Source organism: Ambystoma mexicanum, chromosome 1q (assembly GCF_040938575.1).
Source record: "Ambystoma mexicanum isolate Mex_15411 chromosome 1q, UKY_AmexF1_1, whole genome shotgun sequence".
Lineage (NCBI taxonomy): Eukaryota > Metazoa > Chordata > Amphibia > Caudata > Ambystomatidae > Ambystoma > Ambystoma mexicanum.
Window position 1 is genome coordinate 1,555,567,098 of NC_090922.1, and position 24,536 is coordinate 1,555,591,633.

The following is a 24,536-nucleotide window of genomic DNA, read 5'->3' on the forward strand; positions in this document are numbered from 1 at the left end:
ACCATGAACTGCACTGTAAGGTTTGTGAGAGGCAATAACTTTTAGTTCAGAGAAAAGGCTGCTTGAATTAGGACCATATGACACATGGTTTACAGGGTGTCCTTTCAATTACATCTCACCAATGACCTCAAACAGGTCAGAGTGGCGTTTGTCATTTGAAAGTCACTTTTAAAGCGGTGGTGCTTTCAGATAGTTCTATTCGTGCAGAAGGAAAGGCCAGAAGGTCCTGATCACAGCCTCCGACTCATTTCACACAGCCATACAATGGAAACACCCTACCTATCTACAGTACAGACGCCAGGATCAAATAGGCAGGCAGCATCTGACCAGAAAATCAATCGATCTAATACAATATTCCTCAACTAAAGGGTCTTTGTTTTAATCATTAAGATAGCAAAAATTGAAATGGACCAATATAGAGGTGAGGAACCAGAACACCACAGGAGAGGTGGCAAACTTTGTTACGAGGCCAGAGTGAAGTAAGGGGCACTAAGGTAAATAAAAAGCAGGGTGTGGCCTGCGGGTAAGAGCATCCCTCACTTCACCTAGGCCAATTTCCCACATAGGCTGCAGGTCACTACAGCCCGACTACTGGCACATCTATGAGCGTTCACTTTTCAGTACCCGGAGGGAGCTCTGTGCCAAAGGAAAGTAGTAGTCAGCAAACAACTCTTCTGACGAAACATCAAAAGGAGGCATTCAGCTGATGTGAGCACGGAGGGCTGGACTCCACTTCATAGAGTCCTCCTGCAGCCCTGGAGCTTAGCCAACTTGCACATTCTGGTGGGCATTTCACAGCAAGTGTGATACGGCGGTCTTGTACCAGTCCTGGTCACAGTGCTCTCTCCAATTACATTTCACCTCCTCCTCCTGCTCCTGCGAGTCACATCTACCCCTGCCCTCAGCGCACGTATAAGCCTGTTTATAGAACCTTCACAGGAATGCATAGAAATGGCAGCTCCCTGTAAAAGTGGATTAGAGCGCACCTGCCTATTTTAAAGAAACAAAAGTGTGAAAATGAGCATGTGACAAAAGGTGGGCATTAGTCTCACTGCATTACTAGTGGTCAAATATAAACACTTCAGAGATATGTCATATGCAGATTACTGTTGTGCAGCAGAAAACTTGTATATCTGTCCATGTGAAGGGCTTACCCCATAGGGCCAGTTAAACATGCATGTAAACCTCCAGAGATGTTAGCACTGTCTGCGTTTCCAAATTCTGCCCATCATCCTTACCCTGCAGATAAAAGGAGTACCATTTTGCTGTTCTAAACAATGAAATAAAGATATACCATCAAAGCTCAAACTCGGATCTTGTCTGCAGGTCTGAGCACAAGGAAACAAACCTTCTCATCAAATATATTCCCCTTGGTTTATGGGGAACTGTACCATAGGCCCACATGTACACAGCGCAGGTTCATCCTGTCAAGATATCATAGCTGCACCACTGCAGCCAACTCAATACGAGAAAGGACTCCCGCCAGGGTGAAGAACAATTTGCATGGGGATAAAACTTCAATGGAACCATGAAAAGAAGTGAAATTAGTTCTATATGTTCCTGCCCCGAATCCTAGCTCTAAACAAATGAAGATCTCTGAACTTCAGAAAACAATTACCAAGTTTCAATGCTGTCCAAATTAAAGGTTACGGCAGAAGGTGCCCAGAACAGCAGCAACTTCCAAAATACGCTTTCAACTCTAACTGAGAAATGTTTCTGCCGTTTAGACTTTTTTGGGGACAGAACAGAGTGAAGCTACGTTCTGCCATTTACCCTTTTAGGCGTGGCACACATTCAAAAGGAGAAGCAGGAACACAGCAAAGCGATTTCCATACACGCATTCGATCCAACCAAGGAAGGTGACTTACACATTGGAACAAAATCTGGGCTAGGAAAGTGTAAAACAAAATATAACCATTTACCCGTTCTTGTGCAGAACGCACTCTGAACTATGCAAACTAGTTTGAACACCAGCCGAACGCTATGTACACAGTTTAAAGGAACATTTTATAAAATAGCAACAGAAGCATCGGGCTGTACCCGTCATGCCTGCGCCATGGGCGCCTACATTGGCGATCAAAATGGACAGATTGGTATTCATTTATCTGTGGAAAACTGATATTCACTTCTTGGACTTTATTTCCCATTTGCGAAACTACACTTACCGCAATGCACTTGACTACAACCATCTATTCCTGGCCCTTCCTATTCATCATCTTCGGAACTACAATCCCCAGAAGCCTTAGGGAGTTGCTCTGCTTCCACCAGCTCAGGAACAGAGAGGGAGGTGGCCAATTGTCTGCAGGTGTGCTTAGCCAGGTGCTGCCAATTAGCCTGCCTCTGTTCTGGGCAGTATAAAAGCTGCTGCCTGCAGGGGCTCAGTCTCTTGCATTAAGAGTCCTTCCTGCACCTTTTTGCTTCGAGCTTCGTATGCGATTCCTCTGCATAGCAGCCGATCACGCTCCGCCGCTACCTTCCACCATTGTCTTCCAGGATCCAGCCTTGCAGCCGATCACGCTCCGCTGCTACCTTCCGCCTTTGTCTTCCAGGATTCAACCTTGCAGCCGATCACGGTCCGCTGCTACCTTCCACCATTGCCTTCCAGGATCCAGCCTTGCAGCCGATCACGCTCCGCTGCTACCTTCCGCCATTGTCTTCCAGGATCCAGCCTTGCAGCCGATCACGGTCCGCTGCTACCTTCCACCACTGCCTTCCAGGATCCAGCCTTGCAGCCGATCACGCTCCGCTGCTACCTTCCGCCATTGCCTTCCAGGCTCCAGTCAAGCAGCCGATCACGCTCCGCTGCTACCTTCCGCCATTGCCTTCCAGCCAAGCCGCCGATCACGCTCTGCTGCTACCTTCCGTCATTGCCTTCCAGGCTCCAGCCAAGCAGCCGATCACGCTCTGCTGCTACCTTCCGCCATTGCCTTCCAGGCTCCAGCCAAGCAGCCGATCACGCTCTGCTGCTACCTTACGCCATTCCCTCTGGGCTTCCTTCCTTACAGCCCTGCTCCTTTTGGGCTCACTCCTTGCTGCCCAGCCCTTCTGGCCTCCTTGCCGTGCAGCCTGTTTCACTCCGCTGCCCTAAGCCCTATCCCTCGGGGCTTCCTTCCTTACAGCCCTGCTCCTTTTGGGCTTGCCCATTGTTTTCCCTGCTTTTCTGAGTTTCGACCTTGTACCCTACCGTTCCCTGCTATCCACATCAGTTTACATTCATTATTTACTTTCAGTTATTACAGTTCGTCTGTTTCCTGACTGCTACTCCCTTGCTTTCTTCCTTGTTTTCAACCCTCAGTACTTTCTTCCTATCCAATCCTGTTATACGGCTTTCCCTTCATTTTCCTTCTGCTAGTTTGCTATTCGACTTCCTTTTCCCTGGATTTATCTGTTAGTGTCTTCTCTTGTACTGTTTGTAGACCCCATGTACAGAGCTTGTCTGTTGGTTTCCGTCAGGCAACCTCTGCCCCTTCCCTTGTCTAGTTTCTACGTTACAGACACCCATAGCTGTTGTTCCAAGCCATGAGCAAACAGCGTGGGCCTCTGTTATAGCAAACTGTGCAAAAGGTTAGAGTTTTCCTAAAGTTCGTGGAATACTCTTTTCCTATATCTGCAACACCCCAAGAGGGAATCCATTCTGAACCTTTTTCATTACTACACTTGCCTACTCTTCGTTCTCCTTTCTTTCCGCTGTGTGTGTACTTATCTGTCTTTACTTTGGCACAACCACCTAAACCCTTCCTGGGTGCCTTGTGCCACTCTTGTAGAGTGCCATCCTTGACAGTACCTACCTTCTTTCTGAGTAGTTCTGCACACAAGTGAGTTGGGGAGGCAATGCAGTCTTCTTCCTTTCGCACAAGTCCGGGTAGAAAGCAATTGGAGTGTCAGGGCGGGAAGCTGGGAACGCTCAAAGGCAGCCGTCTTTTTTTCTCTGTGCTGCGTTGTTCCTGCTGGATTACAAATGCGGGCGGCCACCAGGAAAGGTGTCCTTTTATGTCCCCACCCCAAGTGGCACGAAAGTTCAGAGAGCCTCTGACTTCCATAACGTTACGCAAGTACTATGTGACTGCCAGTCAGCAGCTGCCTCTACTGTACTGCCGCTACTCTCCCTATTACAATAGCGCCCCACACCCAGGGAAATGTTGCCCTCCAGAGACCAGGACAGTTGCGTCCCCTGCAGCAATTGCACCCCGGGCAGCCGCCTGTTTCGCCCGGGTCAAGAAACGGGCCTGATTATTATATATGTAGTCACTTACACCTGAGCAGGATCCGTGCAGCAGCTGCACAGCAGTCGCTGCGTCTGCGAGCATTAGCCTGCGCAGGCATTATTATATATGTAGTCACACCAGAGCAGGGTCTGTGTAGCAGCTGCACAGCAGTCACTGCATCTGTGAGCATTAACCAGTGCAGGGATTATTATATATGAAGTCACTTGCACCAAAGCAGGGTCTGTGCAGCAGCTGCACAACAGTCACTGCCTCTCTGGGCATTAGCTGCCGCAGGTATTAGATATGCAGTCACTTGCACCAGAGCAGGGTCCGTGCAGCAACTGCACAGCAGTCACTGCGTCTGCGAGCATTAGCCTGCGCAGGAATTATTATATATGTAGTCATTTACACCAGAGCAGGGTCTGTGCAGCAGCTGCACAGCAGTCACTGCCTCGGCTAGCATTAGCCTGCGCTGGTTATATTATATATGTAGTCACTGGCACCAAAGAAGGGTCTGTGTAGCAGCTGCACAGCAGTCACTGCCTCAGCGGGCATTAGCCTGTGCAGGTATTATTATATATATAGTCACTTGCACAAGAGCGGGGTCTGTGCAGCAGCTGAAGAGCAGTCACTGCCTCTGCGAGCATTAGCCGGCACAGGTGTAGCCACTTACACCGAAGCAGGGTCTGTGCAGAAGCTACACAGCAGTCACTGCCTCAGCGGGCATTAGCCTATGCAGGTATTATATATGTAGTCCCTTACACCAGAGCAGGGTCTGTGCAGCAGCTGCACAGCAGTCACTGCGCCTGCAAGCATTGCGGTACCTGAACCATTCCGTAAATGAGCCTCGGAGCAGCTGCTGTGTCTACAGGCTGCGGAGAAAAAGAAGAGAGGAATACGATTTGTTGCGCCAAGATTTTAATTGTAACTTTCGAGTTAAGAATCAGTTGTATCTTATTTACGGCTAATGAAATGCGATAGAAGCCCTCAACACGCGCTTGTCCATCAGGAGGGTTCAAATAGAAAAACATCAAACTGTTCAACCTAAGAGAAAATAAAAAGCCTGATGCCTCATTTCAAAAGCAGAAGTTTAGAAAGTCAGGCCCTTGCAATGTTTCATGTCAACAAGTGATGGAGGAAAGGCAGCTTGAAGGTGCATGTGCAGAGGCTGCCAAAGGCCTTCTCTTAACAGCATAAGAAAGGAATGGCTGCTGAAAGGAATGCATCTAAGCTTCCCTGCAGGAACTGGCGCCTCCACTCACCTCCTGCTGCTGCTGCACCTGCTGCCCGGAAGTAGCACACGGGCCTTGATAAAGGGTAGCAAGGCCCCGCCTCCTCCGCATCACGTGGGTTGCTTTGCATCACGTGGGTTGTCGTGGAACACTCTGCATCACGTGGGTTGTCGGGGGCTGCTCCGCCTCACGTGGGCTGCTCCGTATCACGTGGGTTGCTGTGCATCATGTTGATTACTGTGAATCACGTGAGTGGACGTACGCTGCTTTGCATCACGTGGGTTGCGTTGCATCACTTGGGCTGCCAGCCTGCCATACATCACGTGGGGTGCTGTCCCTCGCGTGGTCTGCTCCGTATCACGTGGGTTGCTGTGCATCATGTTGATTACTGTGAATCACGTGAGTTGACTGCTCTGCATTACGTGGGTTGACGTGCGCTTCTCTGCATCACGTGGGGTGCTTCGCTGCACGTAGGTTGACGTGCGGTGCTCTGCATCACGTGGATAGACGTGGACTGCTCTGCATCACGTGGGTTGACGTGCCCTGCTCTGCATCACGTGGGGTGCTCTGCTTCACGTGGGTTGACGTGCGCTGCTCTGCATCACGTGGGGTGCTCTGCTTCGCGTTGGCCGCTTGGCATCACGTGGGTTATTTTGCATCACGTGGACTGACGTGCCCTGCTCAGCATCACGTGGGGTGCTCTGCTTCACGTGGGCTGACGTGCCCTGCTCTGCATCACGTGGGCTTCAACGTCCAGCTTTTCCACACGCCTCTGTTGATTGTTATTTGCTTCATGGGAAGTCTTAAAGGGATCTCGAGCTGATTGCTTATTTATTGCAGAGCGGCAATATTGGGAAGGGGGTTTCTGTGTATTTTGGGGGTTTGTGATGTGCTTCAGGGGTGAGATTTTTAGGTACAGGCAGATTTAGGGGGGCGAGACACGCCCCACATGGCGGCGATGACGTCACGACGTCATTCACGTTTGGCCCGCCCCCTTTTTTTTGTATTGGGTTTTAATTCATGGCCTTAATTGAAATGCAAATGGTTTGTCCTTGGGAGATGATGGTCACATTTTTTAACTGCAAACATGAGCATCACGACCCCAGGAGCAGAGCATTAGCATGAAGCCAGGCGTTGGAGTGTTACAGCTCGACCTGCAGGCTCAGCCAGGGCTGCAGAGCCGCCCGCAGAAAGGAAGCAGCAGGCGGCAGCGCCGTGCTGTGTACATGGCCACTTCAGTTTGCAGAGTGGCTGTACTGGAGGCAGGTTGTCCCGACGCAAGTCGGGACCACCTGCGTCCCGCGCAGCCACTCTATAAACTGCAGGACAGAGTCCCTATAATTGCGGGTCAATCCCGCGAAATCCGGGACAGTTGGCCACATTAGGCGGATTCAGTTCAGTTTGGGTTTTCGCATGCAGACTCGAGAGGTGTGTTTTATGGAGTGGTGCTGGGCACAGCGCATTCCTCCCTTTCCAATGGGACTTCCACTACACCAGTGAACAGTACAGTGAATAGTTAGTTATCCTCCCCCTGGGAGGGTTGGAGGATTTGTTATGTGCAGCAGATTGAGTTTTGTGTTTGCAACAGATGGGGATATGTGTTATGTAGACAGACGCATTTGGGTGCGAATTTCCAGAATATTGATATTGATATTGATATTTTATTTCTATCGCGCTCATACACAAGTATTTCAGCATAATAGTTCAGAAATGTTTTCTCCTGCATGGGGGGCGATTTGGCATTCCCCGGGAAGGTTTCTTCATGTGCCCCTTTGTAATGTTCGGCAGACAAGGCTAAAGGGAGGCATTATATTGTTTTCATCCATATGAGACCCTATAGCTTTGTGTGTTTGTTTAAAAGTTTGCCGACACTTTCTAAAATGCCTTTACAGCGTCATGACGTATTTCAACTATTTCTGTTAAGTCGCTGTGACGTTTTCACATATGACGTCTAAGTGCTTAGAAAGAGAATAACAGAGAAAGGACCACTTCATGCCGTGTATGGGCAGGTATTTATTTTTTATTGTGTATTTATAAGGCACTTATACCTCTCGTGAGAGCTTTGAAGCGCCAGGTATATTTAGGTGCCATTGGGTTTGTTTTTCCTATTTAGAATTTAGTTGGAGCAACAGCAGATCTTTGTGTGTCCTCTTGGCTGATATTATCCCCATCCCCGGCTCCCCCGTCTGCCCCTGTGCCACACACGCCAAGGGAATTTCAGGGCAGATTGGGCTGTTAGCAGCAAGTCAGATTATACACCATCTTTCTTCCCGCTTATCTGCACAGCAAGGCTTTTACTGTTAAAACAGCAATGAGCTCGCCCAGTTGGAAATTAAGCCCCATGTTGGTCCCATTTTTCCACAGCCACATGCGCTTGCTTCTATTTCTGCACTGGTGCACAGGCTCACGTGGGCTTGGATGCATCTGGGGCTGCTAAGCCCTCCTGCACTGGGGATGATATATGTGCCACTACCGGAGAGGGGAACGAGTGCGGCGGCAGCACGGGACTCTGGATGAAGAGCAGTGGGAGGGGCTGGAGTTCCCTTGCCGTGATTTCTTTAACTTTACTGCCTTTACGAGGTGAGGGGTTCTGATTTTAGTATTACAGGGAGATGTGCCTAACTTTACTGCTCAGTGCTGCTAGCCAGTACTTTGAGCTGTACCGACCAGAGTATGTTTGTACCACAATATGTCTTTCTTGATACCCCCCGGGCATTTCTTCTGCTGTCTGTCTAGGACAGAGTTCCTTGATTTCCCTGCGTTGTCTTACTGACTGACTTACTGGATGTTCCTGTATACTTTGGTATTATACAGTGAAAATGCAGACTCCTATGTAGTCTTACTAGCAAGATAACAATGGAGTATTTCGCCTTAAAATAGCCATACTGTAGGCAGAGGTTTTCAATTTGTGGGGCATGTTTTCCAAGACGGCTAGAAAAGAGAAAATACGTTTTTTTTTTGCCTCACTTAACTGTGCAGGGTGTGCCACTGGCCCCCCATGCACATGCCCGTCAGTGCTACGTGGCCATGAAACAGGAAATAAATGCAACTTGGATGTGCGCTTTCCTGCATTTGGAGCACGTGTCCACGCTGCGTTGTTGCTTCTTGGTGGTGCCGCCAGCGTCTTCTTGCCTGGTAAGGGATGCTGCTTCTTGGCTCAGCTCCCCACACCACAGTTGGAGGGGGTGCTGGAAAGCAAGTGTTTCAGGCCTTTGCAGGTCCCTCTGCTTACCTCTCCCCTTTGGACCCACAAAGGCAAATGCGTTGGGAGAGGAGGCGAGCAGGGGGGGCGCATCACTGCAATGCTGGTTATTACTGGTTATTAGTCATGCACATTAAACCAACAATGTAGCCAAAACAAAAACTGTTCTGCCAAGCCTGAGACATCTGGGACTCTTCTTATTAAATCAATACAAAAGATTCATAATAATGACACCCTGGCTCTCTTGTAGCCTTGCACTCTGCCTCTTTCCTACAATGTGGCGATCTTACACCCTCCAGTTAATACGAAATGTCCCGCAAACATTATGCAAAAAATACAGGTTTGTGCTGCAATATTTGCCATATCATGCTGTACAATTTGCCAATTTATGCTGCAATATTGTGGAAGGTCTGTAAAAGCTTTGAGGTCAAACCTGGTGATGTGATCAAGATAAAACTACTGATCAAAGTGAGGAAAGGTAATCCCATTCTCGTCGCCAGTTATGTTCAGTCGTGAACGCATCAAAAATATTCACACGGGGCAAAGCTGCATTTATTTAAGAATATAAGTAATGCTTATAATGTAGCCCCTATTCAAACAAAAATAGTCAGAGAAAATCTTAGACATCAAAGATGGTTTACATCAGATCTAAATGAGATGAAAAGGAAAAAAAGGGCTCTAGAATTTATTTGGATTAAACACCCTTTGGATCCCACTCGACAAGAATGGAAAAAAGTAGACAAATATTACAGAACATTAATAGTGAACACAAAGAGAAATATCTATATCACACAGACTGAGCATTCGTCTAATTCCACAAGGAAACCTTTCAGCATTTTAAAATCATTAAAAAAAAAACAAATCTTCTGAGCTCCATATATCAATCTCAGACCAAGATTGTGCTCAAATATCACTAGCCTTTGAAGGGAAAATGTCCAAAGCAAGGGACAAAATCATAGCAACTCAAAGCACCAACATCATACCAAAGCTCCCCAATAACGGGACAGAGGTTAACGGGATAGAGGTTTCTTCTTCCTCTTCTTTTTCATATCCAGGCTTCTCATTTTCTTCCATCTCATCGACAGAAATGAATTTGCTGCTAGCTTCCATGAACCCCACCGCTTGCCCATTAATCTCTTACGATCCAAACTTATAGAACACAGAGTTCTTGACACAATTTGTCAATGCCTCCTTCCGAGACCAACAAGTTCCAATAGACATTAAGAAAGTGACTATTATGCCAATTCCCAAGAAACTGAATCTGGAGCACACCGACCAAAACAATCCTAAACCATTAACCAACAGTCAGTTTCTCCTAAAAATGTTGGACAAGGCCGCCACATCCTAATTACAGATTTTCATAGAAAATAATAACAACCTACACAACAGACAGTCTGGTTTCCACCGAGCCTATAGCACCGAGACCGCACTTCTGGACGTCCAGACTCACATGTTCGACATCGTAGACAGTGGGAAAGCAGGGATGCTATCGGCAGCATTCGATCTGGTCGATCACGAGTGACTGCTAGAGTGTCTATGACAGCAGGGTGTTGCTCAGGGAAGGCGGTTATCTGGATCAAGTCATTTCTGTCTAATCGGGTATCTAATATACAATGGGGCGCAGCCACTTCCCCGGGCGCCCCAATAAAATATGGCATTCCCCAAGGAGCATCCATATCGCCTCTCCTCTTCAATCTTTACATGCGCTCTCTCTGTACGCTGTTAGAGGAATTGGGGGTCTTTTTTACAAACTATGCTGATGACACACAATTGGTTATCGAGCTAAGTGGCGATGACTATCAAGACTCCTTAACATCATCTTTAACCGGCCCTTCCATCTTATTAATGCAAGGATTCTCCAATTCCCTCAGAATTTTGAAGAGTTCCTGCGTATCTTATTTTGCATTAGAAATTCTGCTGTCATACATTGCTTTTTTCGCTATGACGTTCGCAGATTTATATAGTTTCGCAATTTAGATATTCAACCCTGTCTACATTGTTCCCTGATATTGTCCATGCCTTAAAACATTTACGTTTCATGGATTTATATTTTTGTAGTTCAGGTGAAAACCAGGTATTGGTATTTTTGCAGAACACCTGATGAGCCTTCAAAGGTGCTATCTTATTTACAGCTTTAGCCATGATATCCGAATATAGATTTCTGTTGCAGAATCAAATTTGGAGGTATTCAAGGCCACATGTGTGAGAAAAACGTACAGGGCTTCCGGCGTAGGTTTGTGCACATTTCTGAAGGTAACTCATGAACTACTCTTTTGGGTAACTTTAATTTTGTTTGTAATAATATGTCAAATTCCACAAAAAAGTGGTCCGACCATGGGCTGGGCAATATATGATATGGCATTTATAACATACCTATACACAAGTGTTTCAAGGTGCGATGATAAAGGGAGGGAAAACAAAGAGAGGACAAAAACAACGATCTTACTAGGCCTAGTGCCATTGAGATAACACAAGTGCAGAGGAGAGGCGAGGGAGGGGAAAAGTGCCAGGGGGAGGTGAGGATGGGCAAGTGCTGGACATGGGGTCAAAACAACAAGTAGTGTGGCCAACAGGTGTCAAGTGCGAGTGTTAAAGTGCAGCAACAGGTGTCTAATAAGTGCAGGTAAGGGGAATGTAGTTTTGCAGATACAGACCACAAGTGCAGGGGTTGCCATGAGGCAGTGCAGGAGTGCAAATGAGTGGGCAGGGACCCGGGCCCGAGTTCAGGGGGTAACCAGTGCAGTATCAGACAGGAGATCAGCATGGGAGAGGAAGGGAGAAGGCAGAAGCAAAGAGGAAGGTCTTGAGGTGCTTCCGGGACCAAAGATGGTTCTGCTCAAGTTTCAGAGAGGCAGTGAGGCTGTTCCAGAGGGAGGTGCCAGCCGAGGAAAGAGATCTGCCCCCAACTCGTTGCTTGGAGAAGGAACTGACCCTCAAGGAGTTGGAGGTGGGGGAGCAGAGAACTCGAGTAGGAAGATATTTCCGAAGAGATAGTTGGAGATATTTTGGTCCCAGGCCCCAGAAGGCTTTGTGGACAATGCAGAGGGTCTTAAACTTGTTCCTTGCAGTCACTGGAAGCCAATTGAGAGATTTCAGGGCTGGAGAGATGTGATCCCTGGGCGTGAGGCCCAGGACAAGTCTCACACTCCAGTTCTGGATGAGTTTTAAAGGACTGAGTGTAGAGGCAGCCATCCTACACTTGCGTTTAAGGGTGATGAGGTCTGAGTCATACCAGGAGTTGCACTTGACTTTGGGCTTCAAGCGGATACTCATGACAGGGGCAAGAGCATCAAGCATATCAGAGATAGAAGAGTGGAGCTTGGTAAGGGCTGTGTCAGGATGTGCATCAGCCAGAGGGTCAGGAGGGGGAGAGAAAATGGCGGCAAAAGCCTCAACTGACACACGCTTCATGGGTCGGATCACTGAGAAGGTGGGTGGCAGTGTGGGGGTTGGCTCAGCCCGAGGGGTAGAGAGAGGAGAGGAGAAAGTGGTCACTTCAGGAGAAAGGAGTGGTGAGAGGATCAGAGAGGGGGAGGTCTGAGGAAATCAGAGCATCCAGAGTTTGCCCTGCAGAGTGAGTCGGGACAGAGGGAAGAATAGAGAGAGAGGGAGTCGCAGAGGACGGACAAGAAGCATTCAGATGGATGTTGTTGAAGTCTCCAAGGAGGAGGAGCTCAGTGGTCGAGGCCAGGAGGGAGGAGGAGAGTTCCGCCCGCTCGAAGAGGAAGGAGGTTATCTAACCAGGTGGCCGGTAGTTAGTAGCCACAGTGAGAGAGCGGTCAAGAGAGAGAGAAATCCTGCAGACGCATTCAAAAGAGGAGTAGGCCTGCATAGGAATGATAGAGGCAGGAATCCACTTCGGGAAGATCAAGGCTACACCCCCACCTGAACTGTTGGGTCTGGGCGCGGAGAGGATCTTGTAGCCATCGAGAAGGAGAGTCTCAAAACTTGTGACAGAACTGGCCGTGAACCATGTCTCGCTGATACCGAGAACATCAAGCTCAAGTGCTTCCAGGAGACGGCAGATGTCAGAGGAGTGTTTGACAGCTGAGCGGGAGTTGCTAGTTGCAATGTGGAGATGGTAGAAGTAGTCTGAGGTGGGGGGCAGAAGAGCAAGGAGGAGTGGGCAAAGTAGCCAAGGAGGAGGATGAGGGTGCCAGAGAGGTGTCAGAGGAAGGAGGCAAAGATGCCGAAGAAGGGACAGCAGGAGAGGAAAGGATATTGATAAGGCATGGGAAGCGTCTACCAAAGAGGAGGAGGTTGGCCTGAGGGCCTTGGACCAAGACGGTGCCATCAGTTAAACATTAATGATGGTCTTAGAGGAGTGGAAGGGGGCCAGGAGGGCCTCCCACTGGGTGCCACCATTAATGGGAGAGGAGGAAAAGGGAGAGAGCACAGAGACCATATGTGGATTTCATATGTTTGGCGAAGGAACAACAAAGAGGATGTCAGTGAAAGTCTGTCTGGAGGAAGAGCTGGTATAGGTATCAGAGATGGGGAGGCCTGGGTTGGAGCCCAGGATATTCTTTTTGAACTTCTTCCTACCAGACTTAGTGAGGAGAGCAGGACAGTCAATAAAGAAGCAGTTGGAGACGAATCAATAAACAGTGAGCACCATAGAGGATGCAGAGGTGGCGGAAAGAGGAGAGCGGAAGAGAGGGGAAGTGTAGAGTGGGAGAACGGTAAGGGGGAAGGCACGGGTTGAACTGGATGGACCCAAGCCGGCCTATTTGACTGTGGGTCTCCATACAGCCCTTTAAGATGAGTAGCGGCACCCTCGAGATAGATGGGGATGTAGATTCGTACTCTTGCACCAAATAACTATGACAACTCAATAGTTTGGCAAAGGGAGTCCGTTTAATGACAAGTACAAAAAACAGGGAGTACAATGAACACCAGCAACCGCTCGATCTTCCTTCTCGCTTCAACTCCACTTAATTTCAGAAAAAACACAGTATTTGTTTCAAAAACTCATCATTACTGATGCGCAATCTTAAAATTCTAACATGCAACATGATTTGTTATAGGAAGGTAACTTTAACATAGGTACTATAACTGTATGTGGTAACGGGGAGAGGGGATTGGATAATCAATGTCAGGTGGGGCAACTAAGCCCTTCCTTCAAAATGGCCACTATAAACGTCACTAAAAGTACAGCGCCCCATTGATTCTACTCACTATAGGACCCTAGATTACACTGGCCCTCATTACGACCCTGGCGGAAATCGAAAAACGATGGCGGAAATGCAATACCGCCATCGAATAGCGCTCGGTGCGACTATGACCCGTCACCGCAAAGTACGAAGCCATTAGCGACACCGTAGTGAACGCCAACGCTAACTGCACCAAGCACGCGCGCGCGCGCGCGCCATGCCAAACCGCAAACACCACCATGGTGCAACGGTACGCCAATTCCGACCCTAGCGGACATGTACCTAACGCCATCAGGCATGGCGGAATGTACCATTCCGCCATGGCGAGAAGTACGGCATCGCGAATCAACCGTAAACGGCCCCACTGAGTGCCTGTACACCGCTCCCTGCCCACAAAGTACAACTCCCCGTAGGTGCAATGAAGCCACAATGCAACCATTGAAATGTACAAGTCACCCATGCATGCCAACGAACAAAAGAAACACAACAGGGGCCAATGGGAGCTGCAGGGCACAGATGGCACGAATACAGAAGCCATCCCAATGGACATGACCACAGTCCCCCACCAAGAAACGCACGCAAACACAGGCACCTGTGACCAGCAATATACCGAAAACCACATCATTCAACCAGTCCACCTGGCTGACCGGCATCTGTTACACAAAACCCAATCCCCCGCCCCTGAGCATGACAACATTCAAACTGGCATATTGGCAGCCCCCATCCCTGACCTCACTGGGCTTCGTAGGCAAACGCGCACAGCACAGTACCACGCAACTAAACCCCGAAGCTGGAACCCAATGCAGATCCCCTCACAATACATCGCCCCCCAAATAGGCATATGCCACATCACTTGCAAAGAAAAACGCTACACGGGCCAAATCAGAATAGATATTTATGCACATCAAAATCACCAAGCACATACAGCCATCAGGCCATGAAATCCAAAACACCAATCACCATTGTGGGCTGCTTCCGCAAGAAATGACCAGCCACTACCTGTGTGTCGCCCTGTTCCCCCATGGTACACAGAGCCACATTCACGTCCGAAAAGGCAACATGGAAGCGCACAGAACCGCAGGGCCGTCCCAATGGGGAGGCACTAGTCCAGCTGAAAGGCCGAAATGTTGCTCCGAGCCACCAGTACTGCGTAAGGGCATGTGGCCCATTGGCGATCGTCCCATAAGATCGTAATGCTGCTCCACTGATTAACACGAAGCAGCAGGTGTCGGGAGTAAAATCCATCTGCAGGAGTGGCATACAGATGGCAGTGGCAAAAGGGGAGGAGATACCTGTCAACCAAAAGAAAAGAAAAAGAACAGAATGGCCATCAGAACTACATACCAACAACTCACTTCAATGATCACACGAAATCCACAGCCATATGCATGCTAGCCCACTCCAAAGGAACATCACCACCCCAAAACCACTTGCGACTCATAACCATCTATATCGAGGTGCAAACACCATCGCAAACGAGTGTCTGAGGGCGCCTCGAGACAGGGAGGGCTCAACAAGGCCAGATGGACGATGGTCCCACTATGGCAGCCCTGCATCACATAGCGTAGGGGAGGCGGATAGATCCCAAGAAGCCCTGTACATGGCAAACTCTGTATCAAATCACCTGCCCATGCATCCATCCATCATTCCCTCATCCCGGGATCAAAATGCCTGAATAATTACTCACATGACATTAGAAACATCCATTGAGTCTGTGCGTTATGCAGCCTGCTAAATCCACAGTGCCCCAGCCCGTAATTCCAGTGTTGTGAAGTAACATGTATTTTGGAACGGACGGCCTCATCGCCCACGTAGCTATTGCGCATCCCAAACTATTCATATCAATCATTGCTCCCTCGCCATGGGCCCTGTCTCAAGGACATAGAACAATAGAACGTTACATTTGCAGTCAGACCTGTGGGCATCTCCTCGCCGCTAGCTGGAAACCGAAAGCGCCGCCCTTCGAATTCCTCATTTGCAACATCACGTCGAAAAGGCATCTGTGGCCGTTTGAAATCACTAATTATCCCATCGAGTGCGGCTGTGTGTGAAAATGGCAACTGCCTTCACCCACGAATGGGACGCCCCGCCCGTCGTTGCAACTCGGTACAGTGATGCATGAGGGCCCACCGTTACTCGAGTACTACGTCCCACTGACCCCTCACAAGTCTGTTCGCGACTGCACAGTTAGTATGTGAAACAATGGGACCACAGCAGAATGAACATATCAACCAATCTTACACGGCCATCGGGTACTAATACATGATTGCAATAGCAAGATACAATTCCCCGAATTGCAGCGTTGTGCGCGGGACGTGCTCGGCCAAAGGGGAGAGCAGTTTGCACAGGTGGAATCAATCACCACAGGTGGAGGCCATACAGCCTGAAAACACATAAATTGCACAGCCAGTCTCCTCCCACAACCACACCGAAATGCTACCGGCAGGACTCGCGATGTTGGCCCTGGGGGACCTGATAGCACTGCAAGTGCTCCGACTCCAAGAAGTAGACGAACACCAACTACAACCAGCCGCACGGAGGAGACGCAGGAGGAGGAGGAGGCCAAGGCAGGGCCAGCAAGGCCCACCAGCACAGCCACTACCACCACGCAGGCAGCCCGCAATTCAACGCCTCCGAGCACATCCGTTCAACCTCACTGATGAGCAGATCCACACCCTCTACCGTCTGGACCGGGACACCATAGCCGCCATTGTGGACATGACACAGGCTGACCTTGTCAGCATGATAGATAGCCCAACCGCCATCCCACCCCTACTGAAGGTGGTGTCTGTACTCCACTTCCTGGCCACAGGCACCTACCAGCACACAGTCGGACAGTTGCATGGCATTTCTCAGCCACTGTTCTCACGGACACTATTGCAAGTGCTCGATGCCCTCCTGCAGCACGCAGACGACTACATCTCTCTACCACGCTCGGAGCAGGAAATTACCAACACAAAAGTGGGATTCCATGCACTTGCCGGCATACCGGGTTGCATTGGTGCCATCGACTGCACCCATGTTGAATTGGTCGTCCCACATGCCATGGAGGCCCAGTACCGCAACCGAAAACAATTTCATTCCCTGAATGTACAGAGGAGGCATCTCCTCGCCGCTAGCTGGAAACCGAAAGCGCCGCCCTTCGAATTCCTCATTTGCAACATCACGTCGATCTTCTTACCTTCTTCAGGTATTCCATTTTGACAAACGTCATTTTGTCTTGCCTGTAGATATGGTTTTCTCAATGGGTACCTTACTGTCCAGGATTTCTTAGGTGTCGGTATTTCAATAGGTGCTGTTACTATGATAAGCACTGGGCAGAGCCCGACTGCGGCTCTCTGCTGGTTTATCTGTTCTCCATATATCACATATTTCGGCGTGAATGTACCTGGTAATACGAAGGGGGTGGCTGGAGTGTGGATGGTGCTTGGCACTTCCTCTTCACTCCCCCCTCTGGGCGATTCATCACCACTCTCACTTCTTTCTTTGCATTCACTTTTATTTCATCCTCTGGATCTAGACATTTAGGTCTGCAGAAATGTTCCTTTCAGGTCCATATCTTTATGACTCCCTTCAAACATCATGCTGTTCTTACGTGCTCATCTTTGTTCCATGTCATTAGTTGACATTCTCCACTTGGATTGCAATAGATCCATTTTCCCACATATTTTCTATGTTTCTTCGGATACTGGAACTTGGTTCCTTCTGGTTCATACATTCTGGCCTTCACAAAGTCTCCTATTTCTTCATCCGTCAGGTCCTTAGACATCAATCATGATTTTCATCCCTATGGCCTTTTTTGCAGTTTTCTGGCACTGAGAGATCATTAGCCTGATAACACAGAATCCAAGCAATATCCTCACCAACAGGACTCCTAGGAATTTGAATACATCTGCCATCCATTGTGGAACCCATGAAAAAAGTGATCCAAACCAACTGTCATCGCCGACTTTGTCAACTTCATCTATCATCTGATTCTGCAGTTTTGTCAGCATACCTATGGCTTCTGTTAAGGTTCCATTTTCATCATCGTGTGACGGTATAAATGTACAACATGATTCTCCGATTTTTGCACAAACACCTCTATCCATAGCTGTGATCATGTCAAGGGCATATCTGTTCTGGAGCATCATTAGTCGAATCACTCTTAACTCTTCCTTAATTGCATTAAATCTCTTTATGGATGTGCTGATGGTCTGCAGTAACTCCCATCTGGTTATCTGCAACCATTTAGTATTTGCTCCAACCTGAACTCTTGGCATCAAGATCAAGGTAAATACTGAAGAAATCTGACTGAACAGTCTATGTTCATAGGGGATAGCATCGAAGGCTTCTATGGATTTTGCAGAGAAATAATTTTCCCTCTTTGTTCTCTTCATAAGCTCCATAGATCTCTTCTTTCTTAGGTGAGCATCTGCCACCAGGAAACTGTCAATATTCAGATCACTTTTTGGAATCACCAATGCTGGAACATGGACATTCACCAATGTACATATATCTCCCCAATTCTTCGGCAATCTGATGTATGCTTTGGATCTACATGCTCAATAATGATCCATGATCACTGCTGTCCCATGCATCCTTCCTGTAGCATCGGAAATTCATCCACAGTTCTGATTTTCTCCCATTTTTCTTGTACCATTGTTTCTGAAGCACAGTTTGGAATTCTCCAATGGCACTATCTGTAGGGGTCTTCCTCTATCTTCGACCCATGTTAGCAGTCTAGCAAGTCTAGGCCATAATGGTCTGCATATCATCTGAGCATTTTCAATTGTTTCTTTATAGTATCCAATGATCATCCATGCTCTGCAGATCACTGCTCATTTCTCCCATCCGTCTGGAGAAAGCACTGTTCCTCAAATTTGCATTTGATCTCTGTCCTTCCATCTTCGAGCTTCTTCTGTAGATTTCCCTTTGACATTCAGCTTTTATTTTGTTTCTCTTCTGATCTCTCCTCCTTGCTCACTATTCTTAGAGAGGTACAGATCCACCCTACTGATGAGGTCCAACCAGACCGAAACACGTGTCTGGGGTTTCTGTTGGTACTCTTGTTCAGAGGAGAATTGCCTAGCATTTTGGTGCTGGACTGCCCCAGGGCAGGACAAAGACTGATATGTTTGGGATATTTCTTCTCTGTGAAAGATAGTGAGCTAAAGACTCTGGGTAAGTCTCTCATATCCAGGACTAATGTCTGGCAGAGGGCCTCCCAGGACCCCCCTTGTTAATTTGCATATTTAAGTAACTTTGGGTCTCACCCTAAGTTACTAGGGGAATCCAGACGTGGACCCCTTGCTCACTATTCTTAGAGAGGCACAGATCCACCCTACTGATGAGGTCCAACCAGACCGAAACACGTGTCTGGGGTTTCTGTTGGTACTCTTGTTCAGAGGAGAATTGCCTAGCATTTCGGTGCTAGACTGCCCCAGGGCAGGACAAAGACTGATATGTTTGGGATATTTCTTCTCTGTGAAAGATAGTGAGCTAAAGACTCTGGGTAAGTCTCTCGTATCCAGGACTAATGTCTGGCAGAGGGACTCCTAGGACCCCCCCCTTGTTAATTTGCTCTCCTCCTTTAACTCCAGGCTTTTCATATCTGATCACGATATTTTTCGTTTTGGAATTGTTTCTTGTCTTTATGTCTTGGACATAATCATCTTCATCCGGGTCAGTTTTTTCAGTTGCCCATTTGAGTGAAGCATCACTTACCATGAACTGACCTCTGGTCTTGCACATTTCTATATGTGACAGACAGTGTGCTGTCTGCAATCATGCTGTAGGGTAGGAGTGTACAAAGCATTCTTCCTCTGAAGTTAGGCTTCCAACTTCCTTCATATGTGGGTACCATATGTTGTTTCCCAAGTGTGCTGTGCTGTCCAGGTAATCGTTCAATTTGTTATTGTCTTCTTGTGTGCTTCTTCTAATTCTTAAAGTCCTTCTGTAGTTTGCTAAAACCACATCTTTGAACACATCCGTATAGTTTCTTCTTGCTGGAGGATTCTCAGGTATCTCCATCAATGATCTGGGCGTGTCCACCTGTATTATTCTTGTAGGATAAGGTCCAGTAAGTCTTTCCTTGTCCTCCTGTCTCTTTTTGGCTCTGTTTATGAACGTCCATATTGATTCTGCCATTATCTCTTCATGTGATTGTATTGCAGGACTTAAGCTTGACGCTTTTATCACTGGATCAGGCATTCTCGTCGGTGCTGTCTCTGTTTGTTCGTTCTCTCAAGTCTTTTGCCTCCTTAACAGTTCCTTTTCCTTGTGTCTTATAACACCCTTTGGTTAAAATCTTCTTGTTGAGCTCCGTCAAACTCTCCCCATTTTCTGGAATGTGATTCTGCAGTCATTGACACTAGACCAGTTGTGTATGTCCTCATTATTTGTGTACATGTACCTTTCATCAACCCTTTCTCGGGTTTACTTTGCCGACCCTGTCTCCAGCGTTTCAATTAATTTTTTACCACAAGTGTCGCGTGTGTGTCATTGTTTATCACATCCATCTCAAGCTCAGTCACTCTATCATTTTTTCTAGGAACTGGAATGACTATGTAAGGTCTGGGTACCTTTGTAGGTTTCATGTGTATATCATCAGGTGGGTGCACGGGAATCTGAACGCTTTGTGCACCAATGAAAAATGCAGCTTTAATCGTCAATGACAGTAATATGATAATGAATACAATGCATGTGTAAATAATACATTTGTAGGTTAATTTACAGCATTTGTTCCTGGGCCAATCTGAATGTCTTTCCTCATGTGGGAGGACAACGTTGCTGTTCTGGTTTCCCAACTCGATCATCTAAGGAAGCAAACCTAATTCTTTAATACATGCTAAACATTGCCACTTTATCTGGATTCTGCTGCCTCTGCTTTCAAGTCACAAATGCTGGACAGATTATCCTCTTTGTCCGATTAATAGACTGTCTCTGGAAATAGCTCTTTTTCCATTAACGAAAGTTCCAAATGAGGCAATAAGTTCAGTAAGTCTTAATTTGCATGTTCCATGTAAACCAATTCCCAGTCTATGCCTCTAATCTGTTTCACTCCAGATAACATGTTGGTTCCTTGTCAGCATAAACAAAAGTGAAGTCCTTGGCAACACCTTCACAATCTGACCCTCGAAGGAAAGTTTACACTCTTCTCCTGTGATTCTGATGCTGACTAGAAAGTTTGACATGCATTACGATACCATGCAGGAGCATACTCAAATGTGTAGTGTTCGCTGGGTCTCTGATGAAAGTGAGGACGTTGACATTGGCATGTCTCCCTACAAGTTCTGGAAAGTCTTCAATTAAGCGAAAAAATACATCACTGGCTAGTCTGCTATTCTCCTGTGACTGGGACATTTGTCTTGTCCTCGCTATACTACAGGAGCAAAAGAAACTGCTCCGCAATCACTGCAAGCAGCCTCCTTATTGTCTTTTTGATTTCTTGAAGAAACTCTGTTATGTTTGTGAGCCTTCCCACCAACTACGGGTATGATGTCAATACTAACTCAAAATCAATCAGAATGTCTTTGGTGAGATCACTATTGCTTGACACCATAAGTAAGTCCAAATAGGGATTCTGTGTCGAAAGAGTCAGAATACTGTATTCTCTTCCAATTTATGTATCTTGATCAAAATTTGGCATATCTTTTCTTATCAAGGCTTTAGTGTGCCTCAGTCCAAAGTTCAAAGTCAACAAACTATTTTGTGGCTTATACGTGCAATTCTTCTTCTTCACCTTGCAACTAGGATGCACAGAGTGTCCGTGTTTTTATGTCCTTCTTCCCTTATTTTGCTCAAAGGAAGTGTCCAGAACTAAGCCACAACTTTGCACAAGAGTTCTTTGTCTTTTACTTGGCTGGTCATGCGTCCTTCTTCCTCATCATGCATGTGCTGTGGTTCTTCCCCGTTGTCTGTAGTCTCTATGTAGTGGCATGCAGGCAGAGGGTTTTCTCCGATGTATGGCTTGATGTTGCCCAAGAAGATCCAAGCTCTTCTTTCCTGGAACTTGACTGTAGAGGGTGTGACGTCCTCCACTCTAAAGGGCCCATTGAACCTTGGCTCGTCCCACTCTTTTCTTGTGTGATTTCTCACCAGGACCGTGTCCCCAGGGAATATTGGAGGAACACGAAGTTGTGGAACTTTGTCTGTTGCAGCCTCTCATTCTGTGTTCTGTACTGCCCTACACCCTTCTTGTCGTCGCTGCAGCTGTCCTGAAATTACAGTAAGACAAGATGTCATGCAATTCAAGTTGTTTTGCATTTCCAATCCTAACACTTCTCCTGTTGGTTGAGCATCACATCTAGCTCTATTTCGAGGTGTTAATGGCGTGTGCATCCTTCTGCCCGTCACAAATTTGTGTGGCGTGAGATGATGGTCAGAACCAGGCTGGTTTCTGAGTGCATACAGTGCCAGTGGAAGGCAGCGCAGCCATCTTTTCTTCAAAGTAAGCTTCAACTTGGCTATCCTTTCCTTTAACAAGCTGTTGAGCTTCTTGCATATCCCATTACCTTGAGGGTTATACAGTGAAGAAAACTTGTGCTTTATACCAAGCAACAAGCTAATCTGTTCAAATACTGCATTAACAAAATGAGGACCATTATCTGACCTCATTACTTCACACACTCCCCATTTGGGAAACACCTCCCTCACCAGGAATTTGGCCGCACAGGTAGAGTCTGGGTGTGTACATGAACCTTCTTCTATCCATCTAGAGAATGGACACACCACAACAATTAGATACCTGTACCCGTTACATACTTGAATCATATCGACATAATGAATATGCAAGAGCTGTAACGGCCCATTAGGCCTTGGGATAACGCCTCTAATCCCACGTAGTGTATGCCCAGCAGTGAACTACTGACAGATTATACAGTTTACCATAAAAAATGCAATGTGTTCTGCCAAGTTCGGTATGAACCAGTCTTCGGCATTTGTTGCTGCTAGATTCTCCTTTGTCATGTGTGCTGGATAGTGTAACTGTTGCAGTGCTATTTTCAATAAGGCTATAGGCATCACCAGTTTATCAGTGCTGTCTTGTCACCACAAGCTCTCGGAGGGGTTTAAAGAACACCCTCGTCGCTTCCATAAGTTCTTCTCTTCCTGTGGTGCTTCTCCTTGGAGCTCCATTAACTGAGTTTTTGCCATATTGCTATAGCCTTCCGGCCCACTTCGTGCAACAATCATTCTCTCATGCGCATCAACTATTTCCACATTCATTATTGTTTCGTCTTTGGTTGCCACACGCTTGGCTTCAGTGTCTGCTGCTTGATTTCCATGTGAGATAAAATGTGTCCCTTTTGTGTGGGCGGCGCATTTCACGACCGCTATGCCCACTGGGAGTTGTAGTGCCTTAATGAGCCTGTCCAATAAGGCTGTGTGCTGCACTGGCGTGCTGTCCACTCAGAGGTAGCCCCCCCTTTTCTAGCACGCTAGGCCTGCGTGCACTGTCGAAGTCACATAGACGGAGTCACTGAACACCGTCACTTTCTGGTTTACGTGACTCTTGAGTGCGAGTATCAAAGCCAATGATTCTGCAGCTCGTGCTGAATAATGTGAGGTTAATCGTGCACTAATGAGTACTCGAAATTCCCCATTTGCTGTGTGCTTCACCACAGCGGCACCTGTATATCTCTGTCCATCATTTTGATCGATCCTCGAAGACCCATCAACAAAGACGATGGGCCTCATTGCGAGTATGGAGGCAGCCATGCCCTTATTAAGGGCTGCCTCCATACCGGATTTCAGTACTGGATTCCTTCAATGAGGAATAACCGGGTCATTCCAACCTTGGAGGACACAGTAATTCCTCATTGAAAAAACACATCCCCATTCCCATTTGAGCCCCCATAGGGCTCAATGGGAATGCGGAGGGAGCTATTAACAGGCCTGTTAATAACGGCCCATTATTAGCTCCCTGGTCCCCTCGGGGGACCCGCTAAGGACGTCTGGTTTTACTAGGCATCCTTACCGTGTCCCGCAAAGGGAACTTCATATTAGGGCATCCTAATGGTCCCGTACCGGCATCCTTCATTACGGGAGTGCCAGCCTCGTAATGAGGCCCGATGTCTCCTTCAGCCAATGCATTTTCCTTCACTCTCGGAATCTGATCATAAAATTCTTCATAATTTGCGCAATCATGTATTTGCTCTCCTTCAGTCACTAGCTCTGCTATAAGCATATCTGGGTTCACTATTTTGCATCAAACTATTTTAATCGTTGGATTTGATATGACCATTTCATAAGCAGAAGCTCTCTGCGATGTCAATGTGCCTTTTGGTTTATCTAAAATGACAAATAATGCGTGCTCGACGAATAACGTCATTGGGCATCCCATCACAATGGTTGTAGCCTTCTCTATGGCGAACGCTGCGACAGCCAAACTTTGTTCGCATGAGAAATGTCCCCTCATCACTGGGTCTAAATTCTAAATTCCCTCTGTAGTATGCAAGGGGCTTGTATCCCAACGTGATTTTCTGTGTGAGCACTGCTGCCTTAACACTGCCATTTGTGTGTGAAAACAGGTAGAATTCCTCTGCATAATTGGGGATGCCTAAGACTGGTGCCGTGCAAATGGCCTTTTTTAGTTCAACAAAACCTTCTTCCATGGTCTCGGTCCACATGATTCTTTCGTTGCCTGTGCTTTCTTTAAGGCTTGTAACAAGGGCCTGGTATAAGAACTGTAGTCAAAGACCCATGCCCTGACATAATTACATAATCCCAGAAAACTCTGCATTTGTTTTATCGTGTGTGGCTT

At 47.4% G+C, this 24,536-nt stretch overlaps 2 protein-coding genes across 3 annotated transcripts in view; one reads left to right on the forward strand and one right to left on the reverse strand.

The window, feature by feature from the left end:
- The window catches only part of LOC138552223 (zinc finger protein 585A-like), a 406,444-nt gene extending 400,809 nt beyond the window's left edge, over positions 1-5,635 (reverse strand). The window contains exon 1 of one of the 2 annotated variants that reach the window (XM_069642523.1): positions 5,468-5,635. The gene's annotated coding sequence lies outside the window, so the exon portion shown is untranslated. The remainder of the gene's footprint in view (positions 1-5,467) is intronic. The other variant, XM_069642525.1, reaches the window with a different exon arrangement.
- Positions 1-24,536, forward strand: part of LOC138552311 (zinc finger protein 432-like) — a 694,217-nt gene that overhangs the window by 523,469 nt on the left and 146,212 nt on the right. The window lies entirely within an intron of this gene.